This window comes from Giraffa tippelskirchi, chromosome 14, assembly GCF_054371585.1.
Source record: "Giraffa tippelskirchi isolate mGirTip1 chromosome 14, T2T-mGirTip1v1.2.pri, whole genome shotgun sequence".
Taxonomy (NCBI): Eukaryota; Metazoa; Chordata; class Mammalia; order Artiodactyla; family Giraffidae; genus Giraffa; species Giraffa tippelskirchi.
Window position 1 is genome coordinate 29313871 of NC_137288.1, and position 18671 is coordinate 29332541.

The following is an 18671-nucleotide window of genomic DNA, read 5'->3' on the forward strand; positions in this document are numbered from 1 at the left end:
CTATGCATTCACAATAAAGAAAGACATAGGCCAACTTTTGGCTCATAAGAGATATGAAAGTGGTAATTTTTCCCCTTGCTTCTCTTTAATGAATAGTCTTGTGATGCCATTGACTTTGCTCCCCCGAGTACAATTCCATGTAAGAGAGCAACTCATTTAAGTTGCTCCGTCTTGATAATGTGTCTTCCTTATGGCTCTCCCTGCATCACCCTCCTCATCCATCACTCTTGCTCTCTAGGATTGATATCCATCATGAAGTAACAGACTGCAAGCCCTCTGTCTTAGACCCTCTCCTCTGTGAAACGCAGGCTAAAGCATCAGCTAAATCAGAATTCTGCCCATGTTTACTCAGTTACTATGTGACAGAATTAACATTCAGACTGAGACTTGTCTTTATCCATATCCAGTGCTACTTAGGATCATGAGTGAGAACCAACTGTACTTGTGTATCAGATTACCACGGATAATATGGCCTGCTTTCCAAAGAATATTACTGAATATTAGATAAATTTTAAATTTATGATATGGAGAAGTGGGGGTTATTTACTCTGGGGCCTTATATATATATATATATATATATATATATATAAAGTATAAAGCCATCGTGTGTCCATCATTGGGTGGAGAGTGGTAATAGATTACTGATTGGAAGCTTTTTTGTGTGATCAGGTCCTGTTAAGTTGTAGACTTTACCAGTCAATCCATCTTTAAATATTAGTACCAGTAGGCTACTTCCCCTTCCATTTCTCTGAAGGGACCTTCAGAGACCTTCCATTTCTCTGAAGAAACCCTCAACACACAGTCTGGCAGAAGGAATCACTGCTGCTGAGCAGTGAGAGCTGAGAGTCTTATTCACTCCAGATTTTCATATAATATTTCTGTTTCAGTATAGAACTCTCCTCGCACAACCTTCCTTTCTTGGTATAGCTAAGAAACTGGAGGCAATCTGGTTTTATTTTTCTGGATGATAAATATCGTGTCTACTATGAGTTTTTGCAAAGAGAATTGCTTAACTGTTTGAAATGATAGAAGGGACATGGACACATAGTATCTTATGCAATGCATTTTAATTAATCTACTGCTTTTCATCCCATATTTCTTTTTCACTAGTTGAGGTGATTGGAGCTTCACGTTCTCAATTTATCTGTGAGTTTCCTTATTTTGAAAACATCTTCTGCCTGTACAGAGAGATTTTTCCACTTTGTGTCCTGCAAAAGATATTAATAATGTCACATCCTTGTTCATCTTCCAAAAGTTAGTTATCTCTCATCCATTCTTATTCATTTTGCACTTGTGATACTACACCTTTTCATTCACTAGCAGTGATTATATTATAGCTTGAGACAGATTAACAATAAATGCACATATTTAACCTGCTTTAGTTGATAGCTCAGTGTTACATAACCCATAGTCTATTTTTTGCTTTCTTTTAAATCTACCATTCTTGTATTTGCCAGTTTTTCTTTCAGTGTTCACAGAGGATAATATTTACAGGTTAATGTTATTTAACATAATTATTTCCTATTTAGTCATAAGAGAAATCCAGGATTTGACTCACTGGAAATTTTTTAGAGGGAAATTAAACATTTGATAACACTTGAAATAGAATAATTCATTCATCAATTAGTATGCACCAAATTTAAACTAGCTTTTGGTTTGCAGAGGTGAAAAAAAAAAAAGAAGCCTTGCGTGTTGGAGAAATTTAAAGAAAACAGGTATGATTCTATGAATTGTAGGTAAAGATAAGCAACAAAATATAGGGCCAGGGCAAAATTAGAACATGAATTTCTTGCAGGCTAGGGTAAACACTGGTTTTATTCTTAATGTAAAAGAAAAATATTGAGACATTTTAAGCAAAGAAGCAAGAGGCAATAATGGATTGGACTACCAAGACTGGATATCCCAAAGCCTCTTACATTGCCATCATAATGGTATAGATAACAGATGCTTGGAATTTGAGATAAGAAAAAGATAACAGTATATAAAAGTAGAAGGAGAAAAAAATGACTGATTAGAATTTGTTATGAATTGGACATGAGGAGTAATGAAGACAAATTTTCTAATGATTACTTTTAGTTCTTTGCCTTTGACAGACACTGATAGCTTTTATTTTTTTTTAATTTAGTATTATTTTTGAGATTAAGAAGGAATGGCAAACGTCCTGGAATGAGTGGCTGCAAGAATATGGAAATAGTTGGAGAGGTCAAATTTCTGATCTTGAGATATTTGCATAGTGATGTCAGGAAGACATTTGGATGGTAAACTGTGAGTCAAGAAACAGAATGTTCAGAGTCATCAGCACACTTATAATTCTCAAATATATGGAAATTTGTTAGATTTTCTAAGAGGATAAAATGGGAGGGGATGTGGTGGTTAAATTGCTTCAATTTTATAAGAAAGATTCAGGGAGAAAAAAATGGGCTACAATTTTTAGAGTTCTGGTGAAAGAATAGTGACCAATAAAGGATTTCGAGAGAGAGAGAGTAGCAAGAAAGAAAGAAAAAATATATATATATGGTACATTATATTTCAAGATGGAAAAAACAGTCAACACTGCTGAATGATGCTGAAAGTAAGGACCAAAGCTACCTATTGGATCCTTGGCAAGAGGTATGTGAACAGAGTGGTAGAAAAAGTATGCACATGGAAGAAAACTGACAATAATAGTAGGAGTAAGTAGTTGTATATATTGATGTAAAAAACAGTTTTGGGAAATGTGTTTAAGATGTGATCTACTACAGCTTACTGTATCAGTGGAAATTATCCAGTTGACAGAGAACGGTAAAGATATTACAGTGGGAGTAACTGAAAGAACAAATTGTCAGAGAAGGCAAGGTCTACATTCAGAGAAGCTGACCTCTGATTAAAGTAGGGTCATTTTCACTGTTGCAAAAAGAAGGAGAAATTAAATATTGATGATGGTGGTAGAAGGTTGTGTTTTCTATTTTGTTAGTAAAGCCCTGTATAGAAGTTATCTAGCTTGTTCAAGTTGGAGGGTATAGAAAGATACAAAAGTATTACTGATGATTAGAGAATAAATAACAGTATTTCTGTGTGCAGTTTATGTGCCCCTTTGAAGCTAGTCATAAAGAAATGTTATTTAATTATACTCATCTGTTGGAATGAACCTCAATCTTGAGTAGTACTTCACTGAGCATGTGTGTAGAGACCAAAAACAAACAAACAAAAAAAGAAAACAAAAGAAAACTCAAGTGATTGATTTCATATAATTACTTGCTTTTATCTGGTAAATACAATGAATGGAATGAGGCTTACTGACGTTGCTTATATACATTAACTATAGATATGGACGGAGAAAGCGATGGCACCCCGCTCCAATACCCTTGCCTGGAAAATCCCACCAATGGAGGAGCCTGGTAGGCTGCGGTCCAGGGTCGCTAAGAGTCGGACACGACTGAGTGACTTCACTTTCACTTTTCCCTTTCTGGAGAAGGAAATGGCAACCCACTCCAGTGTTCTTGCCTGGAGAATCCTAGGGACGGCGGAGCCTGATGGGCTGCCGTCTATGGGGTCGCGCAGAGTCGGACAGGACTGAAGCGACTTAGCAGCAGCAGCAGCAGCAGCATAGATATGGAAACAGTAGTCAGAGATAAAAACAAGGTGATATAGAAGCAACAGATATATAGAAAGGAAGGAAATCAAATTCAGTAAGATAAAGGAGAATTCCAGATCAGACACCTGATCAAGTGAATTTGAATTCAAAGTGAGTTTGAATGGTAAGAAGTAACTATAGAAAAATAGGCAGCTGGGCTCCTGATTTTACCTGTGGCTTCTGGAGCTTGAAAAAGTTTGGGCATTTGCCCTGGGAGTAAGTATATAAAATGGAATAGAGGGAAGGTTCATGGTAGAAGAGGCCAAAGAAGTGAGAGTCCAGGTGTTGGATTCACATAGATGTGTACTACAGTAAGTAAAGTAGAGTCACTGGTGTTGGGTGGAGATGAAGGAAGTGAGATTGGATTAAATAACTATGATCCTTCTCAATCATAAGATTTGATGGTTTGACTTTCAATTTTAATTGCATTATTTATACAGTATATTTTCTCACTCATAATTATTTTGGGGGTCAGTTTTCAATAAAAAATTAATAAATTTGATTTTGCAAAATAACCATATCTCTTTGTTTTGCTTTATCATCTGTAAAATGGAGATCAAATTGTACCAAAGTCACCTCAAGAACTCTTTCAGTTCCAACCAGCATCAGCCCATGAGCTTGTGTTCCAACATCAAATTTGCTACACTGTTTACAGTACAGTGTGACTGTGAATGTGTGCCATGTGCATGGGTGCAAATGTGGTAGGGGAATAAGCTTGAAATCAGCCAGCTTGAACAGCATAAAATCTGTATATGTGGGAAGTTTCTGTTGGATGCTGCTAGGCTGCTCTTCCTGTTCTGACGTTGGAGATGGTATGCTACTTTAGGAAGTAACTCTTTTTCTAAATTTGACATTACATTTTAATAAAAGGAAATATGATTAAATAAACATCCTTTCTGAATACTGTGACTAGCAGTTTCTCATATTTTCCTAAAAATTTAAGTACAAATTTAAGGTGAAAAAATTATTTAAGTTACAGAGTTATCATGAAAATTCTATAAAGAAAATTGTCTCATTAATCAATACTTTAAAGCATGCATAGCACTTATAAATTGAAAGAACTACTTTCATATCAATTCCTTTGATAATCATTTTTATATAAGTTGTCAAGTCTTTGAGAAATAAAAAAAATATATATATTGTTGCTTACATGCAGAGAATCAGTAATAGGCCCTGATTTTAATCCTCTGTTTTCTTAAACTACTTAAACTACAGAGTTCAAGTGTCAAAGAAAAGAATGAACCACTTCATATGCACAGGATTTGGCTGATATAAAAATAAGAAAATAAAACTGGCTTTAAAAATGAAGTTTGATTGTTAACAACCATGTATTAAAAAAAAATCATATATTGGTTTCACATGTACAACATAATTATTCAACATTTTTATAGATTATGCTCCATTTAAATTAAAAAATATTGGCTATATCCCTTGTGCTATATAATATACACTTGTAGCTTACTTATTTTGTACAAAGTAGTTTGTACCTCTTAACCCCCTAAAGCTATCATGTTCCTCTCCTTTTCTGCCGCTTTCACTGGTAACCACCAATTTGTTGTGAATATCTGGGAGTCTATTTATGTTATATTTATTCTTTTGTTGTTGTTGTTGTTTTTAGATTCCACATATATGTGATAGCACGGTATTTGTCTTTCTCTGACTTATTAAACCAAACATAATACCTTTTAGGTTCACCTGTGTTGTTTCAAAAGGCAGAATTTCATTCTTTTTATGGTTGAGTAATATTCCATTGTATATGCATACTTGTATCACAACTTGCTTATCTATTCAACTGTTGTTGAACACTTAGGTTGCCTCCATATCTTGACTATTATAAATAATGATGCTATAAACATATCTTTTCAAATTAGTGTTTTCCTTTCCTTCAAATAGGTACCCAGATGTGGAATTGTTGGACCATATGACTGTTCAATGGCACCCCACTCCAGTACTCTTGCCTGGAAAATCCCATGGATGGAGGAGCCTGGTAGGCTACAGTCCATGGGGTCGGTAAGAGTCAGACACGACTGAGTGACTTCACTTTCACTTTTCACTTCCACGCATTGGAGAAGGAAATGGCAACCCACTCCAGTGTTCTTGCCTGGAGAATCCCAAGGATGGGGGAGCCTGGTGGGCTGCCGTCTATGGGGTTGCACAGAGTCGGACACGACTGAAGCGGCTTAGCAGCAGCAGCAGCTGGCAAGGATTTACTGTTGGCTAGTCACAAATATTCAAGAAATTAAAAGGCATCCAGGAAACACTGGTTTACTTCGGACTCATTAGGAAAGTGTATGTTTGCATACATTCTACATTCTTCTTCTGGTTTCATCCGGCTCTGATTTTTTTTTTTTTTCTTTTTTCTACTGGTGTTGATTTACCACCTGCAGTTACCTCATGTGGCCAGGAGAGGACCCAAGTGTGTATAGAGGGCAGGCAGTAAAAATGAGAAAAAGAAAAGAAAAAGAAACTGTGGTGGATAAGAGTCTATGCTCCATCTCAAGGAACATATGCCTTCAACAGCAGTAGACTTGTGCCCTGGAAACGCTAATCCAGTGCTGCTGGATCTTTTGCATGTCAAGAGTAGTTGAAATAGCTCCCTATCTTAATACGTTGGCAAATAAATCCCACAAATCAAAAACAGTGCCTCATCAGAGACCAAATAGAACACACCTGTAACCTAGACAAACCCATGATCACCAGTGAAGACCTCTTTTTCATCCTGTTTTGTGTCTCATCTTCAGCTTCCCACTCCTTATTGTGCAAATTTTAAATGTGTAAAGTGCAAAGAGTTTCCTTATCAATATTAATAGTGCACAATTATCTTAAATGATTGACAAAAGGAATTTTTCACCATGATCTGAGCTGTGTTGCAGTACTGGTGAAATAAGTGTACCAGTTACCCTGTCAAGTAGTAACATCAGTTGTTTCTCCTTGTATTGCACTTCTTAATCATGTTTTTTCTCACACCCTTAGTATTGTCTGACTTGTGGTTTCCTTGTTGAGGAGAGAAAAAGCGAAGGAGAGGCCTGTATTGCTTGTTGTATGAAACAGAGTGCCGTGGGACAGCAGGATGGAAGAGCCAGCATAGAATAGGAAGGGGAAATATTGACCAAGTCCTGTGTTTCCTGCAGGCTAGTCAAACTCCTAATCTTGGTGTGTTCAAGCAGGCAAAATAACTTTAGTGAAGGTTGTCATTCAAGATTATCGCATGGGATGGGGCTTGAAATAGAACACATTTCTTAGATTCTTTACAACTCTGAGATTTTCACAAAACAAAAGAAATCAATTTTCATTTGTAGCTCAAACTCTAGAAATTTCTGTAAGTCCAGGTCTAAATATCAATGTTTAAACTTCCTGAACTGTAAAGGTCTGAAATAATTTGTGACTGCCTTCTGTTTATGGTAGTATTTTGATCATCACAGCTGTGTGTGTTTAGGATACTAAACACATAGTAAGTGATCAATAAACACTTGCAAAATCAAATTTAATTCACAGCTACATGTCTCAGCCTACCACAGTACACATATGGTCTTCATTTATGTTGGAGTCAGAATATTTAAGAATAGATTAAATTAAAGTACCACCTGCCAAATTTCTAAAACTAAGGGGAAACAGATTTACAGAATAATTGGAATATGAGATGAGAAAATAAGCACAGAGGACAAAGGCCAGATTTTATTAAATCCATTTTAATTCAGCACATATTAATGAGTTTCTAGTCTGCAGAGGTTCGGTGCTGTGGTGATATGAAGGTGTTTAAGGACAGTTCTGGCCTGAATTGTAAAGATGTAATTTTCCCTTTTGTCCTCGTGATTCCAGAAAATACAAACAAAGTGTTCATAGGGCAAGAACTGTATTCGAACACTAAAATCACTGGTTTCATATTTACCACATCCAAGTAAAAACAGCCATGAATGTTACCTTTCAGGGATATGGTGCTATTACCATTAATATTACCATTTATTCTTTAACCAGTATAGAATTGTATTCAACACAGAACCTTGGGAGTTGTGAAGTCTGTGGACCAAATGGAAGGGTAAAATTGGTCGTAATCACACCGGAGCATCCTGAGAGGCCATATGATGGGAGACTTTGAGAGCAGTCCTTTTCTAAAGAATGTGAGCTTGATTAGATGGCAGCCTGCCCCACCTTAGGGCAACACAGAAACACAACTCTGTCATGTGTAGGAAGGCAGTCAGTCTTTCCTACATATGAATAGGCCAATCATTCCTAAAATGATTTGCATCCAAAGGGAGAATTCTTATCTTAACCCATGACTGAAGTGGTGTGGTAATCTAACTAGAGAGAAGATCAGTCTTGGCAAGGTTCCGTGTGTTGGGGAATGCTGGTATGAGAAGATATATTTTAGTGCTATTAGAGGTGTTGATATGGGCATTGATGCATAGGAGCCAGATATACTGGACAAGAAATAATGAAAAATGCTGATTAGGAGCTCAGAGAAAGGAATGGGACATTTGTGCTCAACAATAAAATGTAATGCTCTGTTAATCTATTTCTTGGCTGTCCTTACTGTGTTGGTTTTTAAAATACACTTTTGCTCCTCATTTAGTTCCTTACACTATATTTCTTCCTTTCTCATCATTTTTCCTGTTTTGACATTAACTTTAATTCTGAATAAATTCAACTCTGCAAGGACTTGAATATGAGATATAATGTCAGCATCAAGAGAATCAATGTTTTTTGCTTCACATGAAATCAAGAATGTTAGATATGGATAGTATATATTAGAACCATTCCCAGTAAAGGTCCAGGAAAAGATCTCTGTCAAAGCAATGCAGAGAATTTCTGAATTTCCAGGGTAGAGAAATGTTTCATGCCCTTAAATATCCATGCCACAGATTCAAATATGAATGCATATGTGTATATATGGGCTTCCCAGGTGGCACTGTGGGTAAAGAATCTGCCTGCAATGGAGGAGAGGCAGAAGATACAGGTTCAGTTTCTGGGTAGGGAAGATCCCCTGGAGGAGGGCAAGGCAACCCACTTCAGTATTCTTGCCTGGAGAATCTCATGGACAAAGGAGCCTAGAGGGCTACAGTCCATGTCTCAAGCCAGACACGAATGAAGTGACTGAACACGCATGCGTGTGTATATATAGTATCTATTAGATCCATTAATGTATTTTTGTCAAGAGAGCTTTTAGACTTGAATGACTCTTTGTTAGTTGTCAGTGATGTTCAAATTATAAATATAACTTCATTTCAGTTCTAGAAATAAGAGATATTTAAAATGCATTTGTCCCAATATCTAGCTATGAACTTAAAAAATAAATTTATGCAAACCTTGCTATCTATAACATCTTGTAATTCTATTTTCCATCTTGTCACTTTACTCTTTTCACTTCTGCATAATGGAAAATCTTGAGACTATATTCTACCAACCCAGCCGAGCTTCAGATATGTTAACCACTCTCCTTTTCTTTTTCAACTTTCTGTTTCCTTAATTTTACCTGGTGGTTATATTTGATTCCGTGTATTTGGGCTTTTTATGCTTCATAAAAATATTTGACATTTTAAAACAGTGTGTTGACATCAATGCATATTTTTTTGATATCTGATTTATTTTCACATTTTGTAGTTACAGAATATCCAGTTTCTTAAATGTCACCTCCATTTTTGCAGACCAAAAAAAAAAAAAAAGTTGGCCTGTCATTGGTAAGATATTATCAATGTTGACTTTACTGTGGGTGAAATCTAGGTCATGAAATGAAGCAACATGCTTACCCAGTGGGACTATACAAACTAAGGGTGGCTATAATAAAGAGGAAAACTATAGATTTTCCCAGGGAGCAGCCTGGTTTTGGGTGTCTGTCCTGAAAAGAAGCACAATGGAATACTTATCCCTTCACTCCACAGGAGATGCACCCTCTCCTCCAACACAACCATCTTTTATGGAAATAAAAAAAATGAGCTCAGGCAGAGAGTACATGTGGCCAAACCCTATAGGGTGCCACTGCTTTCTGGTGGCACAGATTTAATCTCCAGGCGCAGAGCTGCTGATTTGATTTAGGGTAGCAGTTGTTGAGAGCAGAAGGAGCTGCTGGCACCAATGGCGACCCTCTCGGCCAAGCATGATTTCCAACTGTCCTGAATTTAGGAGGAAGAAAAAAAGAGCTACAAGAGGGAGAAAGGAAGAGAGAGAGCATGGTAGCAGATCTATTGAAGAGTTGGACTGTAGCTCACTCAGAGGAATTCCATTAAATGAACTCATCCGTCATCTTGCCTTTTATTGATGAGTGGCATTGCTTGGTGGCAAGTGACATAGCAGAACAAATAGCTTCAGAGTCCTGGCTCCTGTTCCACAGCACACACAGACGAGCGGGCCCCCAAACAATGAGTCATTACTTATTACATCCATTATTAACTCAGCTCAGCCTCATTAGGCTTAGAAATTGAGGAGAGGAAAAAAAAAATCAGAAGCTAAGTAACACCAAGTACCCACACATTTAGGAGGAAGAGGGTGATGTGGGAGAGACAGTGAGCAATTGAAGGGCAGTTAAAACCAGCAACTCAGCAACTGTGACATTTTCAAATCCTGAGGGTCACGGATAGTTGATTGTGTGTTTTCCCTTTTCTGACATGATTCCATTGAGGACTACATTTTAAAGTAGTAGGACTGAAGTTAAGAATATAGGAAGTACATCATTAACTAACACCAACCCTTCAAGATAAAGTTTATTAGGAGGCAGTGGAGTCCTGTTAGTAAGGGGTGCTTGGAGGTTGCCATATGTTGAAACCCTCATGCATTGTCACATCTTCTAAAGGGACTTCTAGAAGCAACAGGATCAGCCTGTTTTTGCTGTAAAGCAGTATGCCTACTAAAAGTATTGCAAGAATGCAGAGGAATATTTTTCTTGTTCTTGCTCCTACATCAGCCTATACAGTCTCAAAGATGATGCTGTATCTAAAAGTAAACATGTTCTTTGAAGTTTAATTCATATAAAACAGAGTTCAGATATTTAAAAGAGAAAATTTATCTTATATTTTAGCCATGCTTCATGATGATGGAAATACCCTAAAGAATTGTAACTAGTTCTTTGGAAATTTTGTCTTCTGGGACAAAATATGGACTCACATTTGTAGCAATTTATGGAAGCATCTCTTTTACTGTTAACCATGAGTAAATATATTTCAGAGGACTCCATGTCAGACTAATTGACCAACTCCGTCAGCTAAGCTTCTTAGTTGAGTGAAAAAGTTGGCTGTATGTTTCTCCCTGAATATTAATGAAATAAAAAAAATGCCCATGTGGCCATGACTTCTTGAGCCCTAATACATAATCAGTGTTATTCCTAGGCTTTCACAAACTTTGTTTTTAAATACAATCTTTGAAGATTTCAATCTTTTAAGACAGCATAAAAATACATTAGATTTCTTGAATATTCTTTCTCATTTGAATTGCTAAAACAATTATTTTCTATGATGCAGTTTTTAATGTTTATTTTGCATCATATATACAGTAGATTGTTCAGTTGAAGTATGTTTACAGATTGGCAATTGATTAAGTTGCAAAGGTACTGAGAGAAGAGAAAAAAATTCAAATCCATATTATCTAAGACAAGTGTTAAATTTCTTCCTTTCTTGGAATTGCTATTTTGCTAAAATAATATTTTGGACAGGAAGCAAAAGTAAAATTGTCACCAAAATTGGTGAAATATGCAGCTAAATTAATGAATGTTTATTGATGTTAACTTTCCCTCGGTGGCTTTTCTATGCCTAAGTTTAATCACATATTTAGAAACTAATTAAATGTTCCTAGAATGTGAAATTATATACATTCACAGACTGTAGGGTACTGAGTTTGATTGCACATATATTTGAGATCTATTTTAATATCTCATAAAAATAATTGATTTATTCCACTAAAACAATCACCTACCTAATATGAAGTTCATTATGAAATTATGAACAGTGAAGCAACACTTTAACTCCCATCTTACCATATAAGCGGATGATATTTCTATCCTGACATTAGTATTATAGAAGAAAAAAGAAGACGGAGATCATAAAAAGAAAATGGAGGGGGAGGAGAAGAAGGAGAGGATGAAAAACAGGAAGAAGAGAAATATATTTTAGTTTGTCTTGCTACTTTTGAAATTTAAGTTTCTGATTATAAGATTTCTAAAAAATACCAAATCTATTTTATGTTGTTCTCCTTCAAACTGAATTAGGCATTTATCTGTTGGTCATGGTTTGGATGAAGGCATCTAGCAAAGAAGAATGGATTATATATAAATGATATTCACTTTTTGTTTTTTTTCCTTGAACAACTTCTACTTCAAAATATGTTCATAGTTATTCATTTATTTATACTTTCATGCTAGAAGGGATAGCTCTATCAGCTAAATGTATCTGTAAGTCTGCACTATTATGTTTTCTCCCTCTGGAATAACAGAATAAATCAATCTTTTCCATAAAATGTCCTTAAAATTATTCAAAGATAATTATGATATCTTTCAATATATTTCTATTTTCCAGTTTCCGCATGCTCAGTTTGCTTGATTCTATAAAAGAGTCATTTCAAGCCAAATCATCATAGAGAGAATACAAACGTCTCTGAAGTAAAAATGTGATAGCAACTTGGTGGCTTCATTTGCTTTCCAATCCACCCTTTTGCTCAGGAGACTCCTTCTTCTTTGTTCTATTTCAAAGGGGCTGGACACAAAGGACAGCAAATATTTTCTTAACGTAGAGCTATTTCTTCAATGATGAAGTCATGAGCCCTAGAAAATACCACTGACAAAGCTTTCTTCCTACAGTTGGAAGTTTCTCTACTAAAGAACGGGTTTTTGTCCAATTCATCTGATTTCCCACTAAAAATTGCTGCAATGTTTTCTTTCCAAGCCCAGCAGAATTTTCTGTGGATTATTGATGAGAAGTGCCCTTCTCCCACCAAAATACCTTATATTGCATAGCAAAGCTGGCATGTGTCTTCATTTTTCACATAGAAGCACCACTAGTTTAGAAGTTGACTTGATTTGCTCTTTGTTACCATCTCTTCTTCGAACTCACCCTGACCTAAACAAGGCAAGGACACAAGAAAATGTGAGTGGTGTTTCACTACCATATAATCAGTGATCTTCTGATTCTGACCCTTATCTCCCATCAAGTTTAAATCTCTCTCTTGTAGGTGAACTCACTTTCCAACCCATATAACATCAAAGACATCCAGTGGTTGCTCTTGTTTCTGATAGCTCGTGAATCTCAGCTCCTGTGAATTTAATGAGACTTGCTTGCCAGCCACCCACCACTCCACCACTTTTGAATACTCAGGAGATAACTCAATTTAAACCCCTCCCTGAAATTCCTTCTACATATTTGCCAAGATTTATAAACCATTTGGTCTCAGATATTCCTATGAACCCTTTTGACAGTTGTTCAGTCACTGAGTTGTGTCTGACTCTTTGTGATCCCATGAACTGCAGCATGCCAAGCTTCTCTGTCCTTCACTATCTCCTAGAGTTGGTTCAAATTCATGTCCATTTAGTGGGTGATGCCATCCAACCATCACATTTTGTCACCCCCTTCTTCTCTTGCCTTCAGTCTTTCCCAGCATCAGGGTCTTTTCCAATGAGTCAACTCTTTGCAACAGGTGGTCAAAGTATTGAAGCTTCAGCATCAGTCCTTCCAAGAAATATTCAGGGTTGATTTCCTTTAGGATTGACTGGTTTGATCTCTTTGCTGTTCAAGGGACTTTCAAAAGTCTTCTCCAGCAACACAGTTCAAAAGCCTCAATTCTTTGACTCAGCCTTTTTTATGGTCCAATTCTCACATCTGTATATGACTACTGGAAAAATCATAGCTTTGACAATATGCACTTTTGTTGACAAAGTGATGTCTCTGTTTTTTAATAGGCTGTCTAGTTATGTCATAGGTTTTATTCTAAGGAGCAAGAATGTTTTATTTTCATGGCTGCAGTCACCATTCATAGTGATTTGGAGACCAAGAATATAAAATCTACCACTATTTCCACTTTTTTCCTTTCTATTTTCATGAAATGATGGGCCAGATGCCATGATCTTAGTTTTTTGAATGTATTGACAGAGGCTTCTACTTTGTCAAGAATGTTCTTAAAGCATCATTAATCCTTCCAAGCAGAACTTTTCTATGTCTGATCCTTTGTCAATGGGGTACAGGACATCAGCCTCCTGGCTTCTGGGTCTAGTGGATGGCCCATCCTTTGTTGAAATACAGCTAATCTGATTAGGTTACCATTTAATGTATGCCACTGCCTGATTTGACTTATACATTCACTACCCTGACTACTCAGGTTAAACTAAATCTACTCTAGCCAAATGAATGTCAAAGTTTTTCCACTTTAAATATATTTTCCCTTTAGATTCCAAATAGAAATGCTAGATATTTTGATGTTCATCATAGCTAAGCTCATGCATTTTCCCCAGAAGTACTGACCTATGGAAAAATAAGAGATTTACTCACCCCAGTAGAGAGTCATAGAAGCACAGGACAAAAAAGATTCAATGTGTGATTGATTGGGCTTTTGAATGGGACTTAAAAGCCCTATAGAATTAGCTACAGTCAAGGGTTGAGTAAGAACCTGTCTGCTGATATGACTGAGGGATGACAGGTAATCTCACTGCCCAAATGTATGCATATTGCCTAAACTACCATGCTGATATTAGAGAATCATTCCTTTGAGTACTATTTCTAAAGTGCCTCTGTAAAAATGCAAATACCTAGAAGTAATGGAACATTAAACCATTTATAGTCATTTAAATTTTTGTTAGGCTTATAACATTGACATAGAGCTAGAGTAAATCCAGGAAAATAGTGTATGTAAAAGAATTACTGATTTAGAAGATGGAAAATAGTACCTTAAAGAGGGCTAGGAGAACTTTGAGATGGGAGATAGTTTCACATTGGAGACAACAATATCTCCATAGGGCAATTTAAGGATCAGGAGGTAAAAAACAGCAGTGAAGCAGCATCAAAAAATATGTTTCCAAAATTCATCAAATTCAAGATCTGTAGAATTTTATTTTTTATAGGTAATTGGTATTAGGGTTATGAGTGTCCTGGAACAAATTTCCCATGAATACTGAGGTATGACTGCAAATTTGGAAAACGCAGCAGTGGTTACAGGACTAGAAAGGTTAGTTTTCTTTCAAGTCTCAAAGAAAGGTGATGCTAAATAACATTCAAACTACTGCACAAGGGCACTCATCTCACACACCAGCTCCAAGCTGCGCTTCAAATTTGCATCTTATGACTCCTTTCTTCTATTTGCCTAACCTATACTCCCCATCTCCCAATTCTTGTAACCACCAGTCTGATCTCTATCTATGGGCTTTTGTTCACTTTCCACATGCAGGTGAGATCATATAGCATTTGTTTTTCTCTTTCTGATTAATTTGCAAAGGAGCTCATGATCTGAGCCACAGTCAGCTCCCAGTCTTGTTCTTGCTGACTGTATAGAGCTTCTCCATCTTTGGCTGCAAAGAATATAATCAATATGACTTCCGTATTGACCATCTGGTGATGTCCATGTGTAGAGTCTTCTCTTGTGTTGTTGGAAGAGGGTGTTTGTTATGACCAGTGCTTTCTCTTGGCAAAACACTGTTAGCTTTGCCCTGCTTCATTTCGTACTCCAAGGCCGAATTTGCCTGTTACTCCAGGTATCTCTTGAATTCCTACTTTTGCATTCCAGTCCCTATAATGAAAAGGACATCTTTTTTGGGTGTTAGGCCTAGAAGGTCTTATAGGTCTTCATAGAACCGTTCAATTTCAGCTTCTTCAGCATTACTGGCTGAAGTATAGACTTGGATTACTGTGATATTGAATCGTGTGGAAATGAACAGAGCTCACACTATCGTTTTTGAGATTGCACACAAGTACTGTATTTTGGACTCTTTTGTTGACTATGATGGCTACTCTGTTTCTTCTAACTGATTCTTGCCCACAGAAGTCAGCACAAACAAGCCCAAGAGCTGACTGTGGCTCAGATCATGAACTCTTTGTTGCAAAATTTAGACTTGAAGAAAATAGGGAAAACCAAAAGACCATTCAGGCATGACCTAAATCAAATCCCTTAAGATTAAACAGTTGAAGTGACAAATAGATGCGAGGGATTAGATCTGATAGACAGAATGCCTGAAGAACTGCGAAGGGAGATTTGTGACATTGTACAGGAGGCAGTGATCAAGATCATCCCTAAGAAAAAGAAATGCAAAAAAGCAAAACAGTTGTCTGACAAGGCCTTACAAATAGCTTAGAAAAGAAGAGAAGCTAAAGGGAAAGGAGAAGAGGAAAGATATGCCCCTTTGAAGGCAGAGTTCCAAAGAAAAGCACGGAGAGATAAGAAAGCCTTCCTCAGTGATCAGTGCAAAGAAAATGATGAAAACAATAGAATGGGAAACTACAGATCCCTTCAATAAAATCAGCGATACCAAGGGAACAATTCGTGCAAAGATGGGCACAGTAAAGGACAGAAATGGTATGGACCTAACAGAAGCAGAAGATATTAAAAAGAGGTGGCAAGAATACCTAGAAGAGCTATACAAAACTCTGCATGACCCAGACAACCACAATGGTGTGATCACTTATCTAGAGCCAGACATCCTGAAATGTGAAGTCAAGTGGGCCTTAGGAAGCATCACTATGAACAAAGCTAGTGGAGGTGATGGAATTCCAGTTGAGCTATTTCAAATCCTAAATGATGATGCTATTAAAGTGCTGCACTCAATATGTCAGCAAATCTGGAAAACTCAGCAGTGGCCACAGGACTGGAAAAGGTCAGTTTTCATTCCAATCCCAAAGAAAGGCAATGCTAAAGAGTGTTCAAACTACTGCACAATTGCACTCATCTCACACACTAGCAAAGTCAGAATGGTTCAAGCCAGACTTCAACAGTACATGAACCATGAACTTCCAGATGTTCAAGCCAAATTAGAAAAACCAGAGGAACCAGAGATCAAATTGTCGACATCTGTTGCATCATTGAAAAAGCAAGAGAGTTACAGAGAAATCTTCTACTTCTCTTTTATTGTCTATGCCAAAGACTTTGACTGTGTGGATCACAACAAACTGTGGAAAAATCTTGAAGAAGTGGGAATACCAGACCACATTACCTTCCTCTTGAGAAATCTGTATGCAGGTCAAGAAGCAGCAGTTAGAACTGGACATGAAACAACAGACTGCTTCCAAATCGGGAAAGGAATACATCAAGGTTGTATATTGTCACCCTGCTTATTTAACTAATATACCATGTACATTATGCAAAATGCCGGGCTGGATGAAGCACAGGCTGGAATCAAGATTGCCAAGAGAAATATCAATAACCTCAGATACACAGATGACACCACCCTTATGGCAGAAAGTAAAGAAGAACTAAAGAACCTCTAGATGAAAGTGAAAGAGGAGAGTGAAATTGTTGGCTTAAAGCTCAACATTCAGAAAACTAAGATCATGGCATTTGGTCCCATCATTTCATGGCAAATAGATGGGGAAACAATGGAAACTGTGAGAGACTTTATTTTTGGGGGCTCCAAACTCACTGATCATGCACTGGAGAAGGAAATGGCAACCCACTCCAGTATTCTTGCCTGGAGAATCCCAGGGACGGCGGAGCCTGGTGGGCTGCCTTCTAAGGGGTCGCACAGAGTCAGACACGACTGAAGCGACTTAGCAGCAGCAGCAGCAAACTCACTGAAGATGGTGACTGCAGCCATCACATTAAGACACTTGCTCCTTGGAAGAAAAGCTTTGACCAACCTAGGCAGCATATTAAAAAGCAGAGACATTACTTGCCAACAAGGTCCATCTAGTCAAAGCTATGTGAGAGTTGGACTATAAGGAAAGCAGAGCTCCTTAGAATTGATACTTTTGAACTGTGGTGCTGGAAAAGACCCTTGAGAGTCCCTTGGATTGCAAGGAGCTCAATCCAGTCAATCTAAAGGAAATCAGTCCTGAATATTCATTGGAAGGACTGATGCTCAAGCTGAAACTCCAATACTTTGGCTTCCTGATGCAAAGAACAGACTCACTGGAAAAACCCTCATGCTGAAATGACTGAGTGACTGAACTAAGTTCTTTTCATTTGTCCTATATGCTCACTGTGAGAAGGAATGTTGCCCTTTCCTCTTTTTCACTATTGTTTTATCAGGGTCTTGCAGTGATTTGGATATAAAGTAGGTTAATGAGTGTTTATTGAATACACGAAAAAAAAAAAAATCTGCCTCTCCTGCCCCAACTCAATGCTTAAGCTTACTGGTCCTTTTATACTCTGAATAAGCATATATGACTTCAGGTAAAGATAAGTTTTAACTGAAATATCTTCCTTGTCCTTCTAAAATTGTAAATTTTGTAGGCAATTAAGACTGAGAGAACAAATTTGAATGAGATTAGATGAAAGTATATAAAGAAAAAAATGATAATTTTGGATAATGCTCAAAAGCAGAAATCTTAGTCATTAAAATTTCTGAAGTAATATCTTCCTTTAAGCATTTTCAACTCTTTTGGACAATTATAAGCTTGATTGGCCAAGACAGTGAAGAGACTTTTGCAAATAATTATGGTACATTAGGAGATGTATGGTCTAGCCCTTAACAGTGAAATTTATTATTAGCCGACCTCAGTTCTCTTTGCATCTTTTTAAAATAACTAATATGTCTCATCTTTGCTTTCTTTGCCTAAAGTTTTTTGAAACACTAGTGTCTGTAACTCTCTGCCAGTTTACCGTAATATTTCTATTGTAGCACTTGAAACTTCCAAAGTTTCTTAAAGCTTTTAGTTTATATAAAGTAAAAAGCATTACAAAATTATATATAACTAGCCGAACAATTTTTTTAAATAGATGTGATTTGTGATAGAAAAGATCATCTTCTAGGAGACCGTATCCTAAAAAAATTCTTAATGGTTCATCTTTTTTTTTGTATTTTGTTTAAGAATTCTGAGGCCAATTCCTCATGTACAAAATCAGGATATTAATGCTTACTTTTCAAAGTTATTGTGAAGGTTCATGATGATTATTATAAAGCACTTGGCACTTATACATATATTTTAGCATTCTTATTCTGTGC

The 18671-nt window shown here is 36.8% G+C and overlaps 1 long non-coding RNA gene across 1 annotated transcript; it reads right to left on the bottom strand.

The window, feature by feature from the left end:
* Positions 1-1052: 1052 nt before the first annotated feature.
* On the bottom strand, positions 1053-15459 carry LOC145534225 (uncharacterized). Its single transcript, XR_014074359.1, has 3 exons — positions 12774-15459; positions 12535-12651; positions 1053-1208 (listed from the first exon to the last, which is right to left on the bottom strand). It is a non-coding gene; the product is annotated as an uncharacterized LOC145534225 (long non-coding RNA).
* Between the last annotated feature and the right edge of the window lie 3212 nt (positions 15460-18671).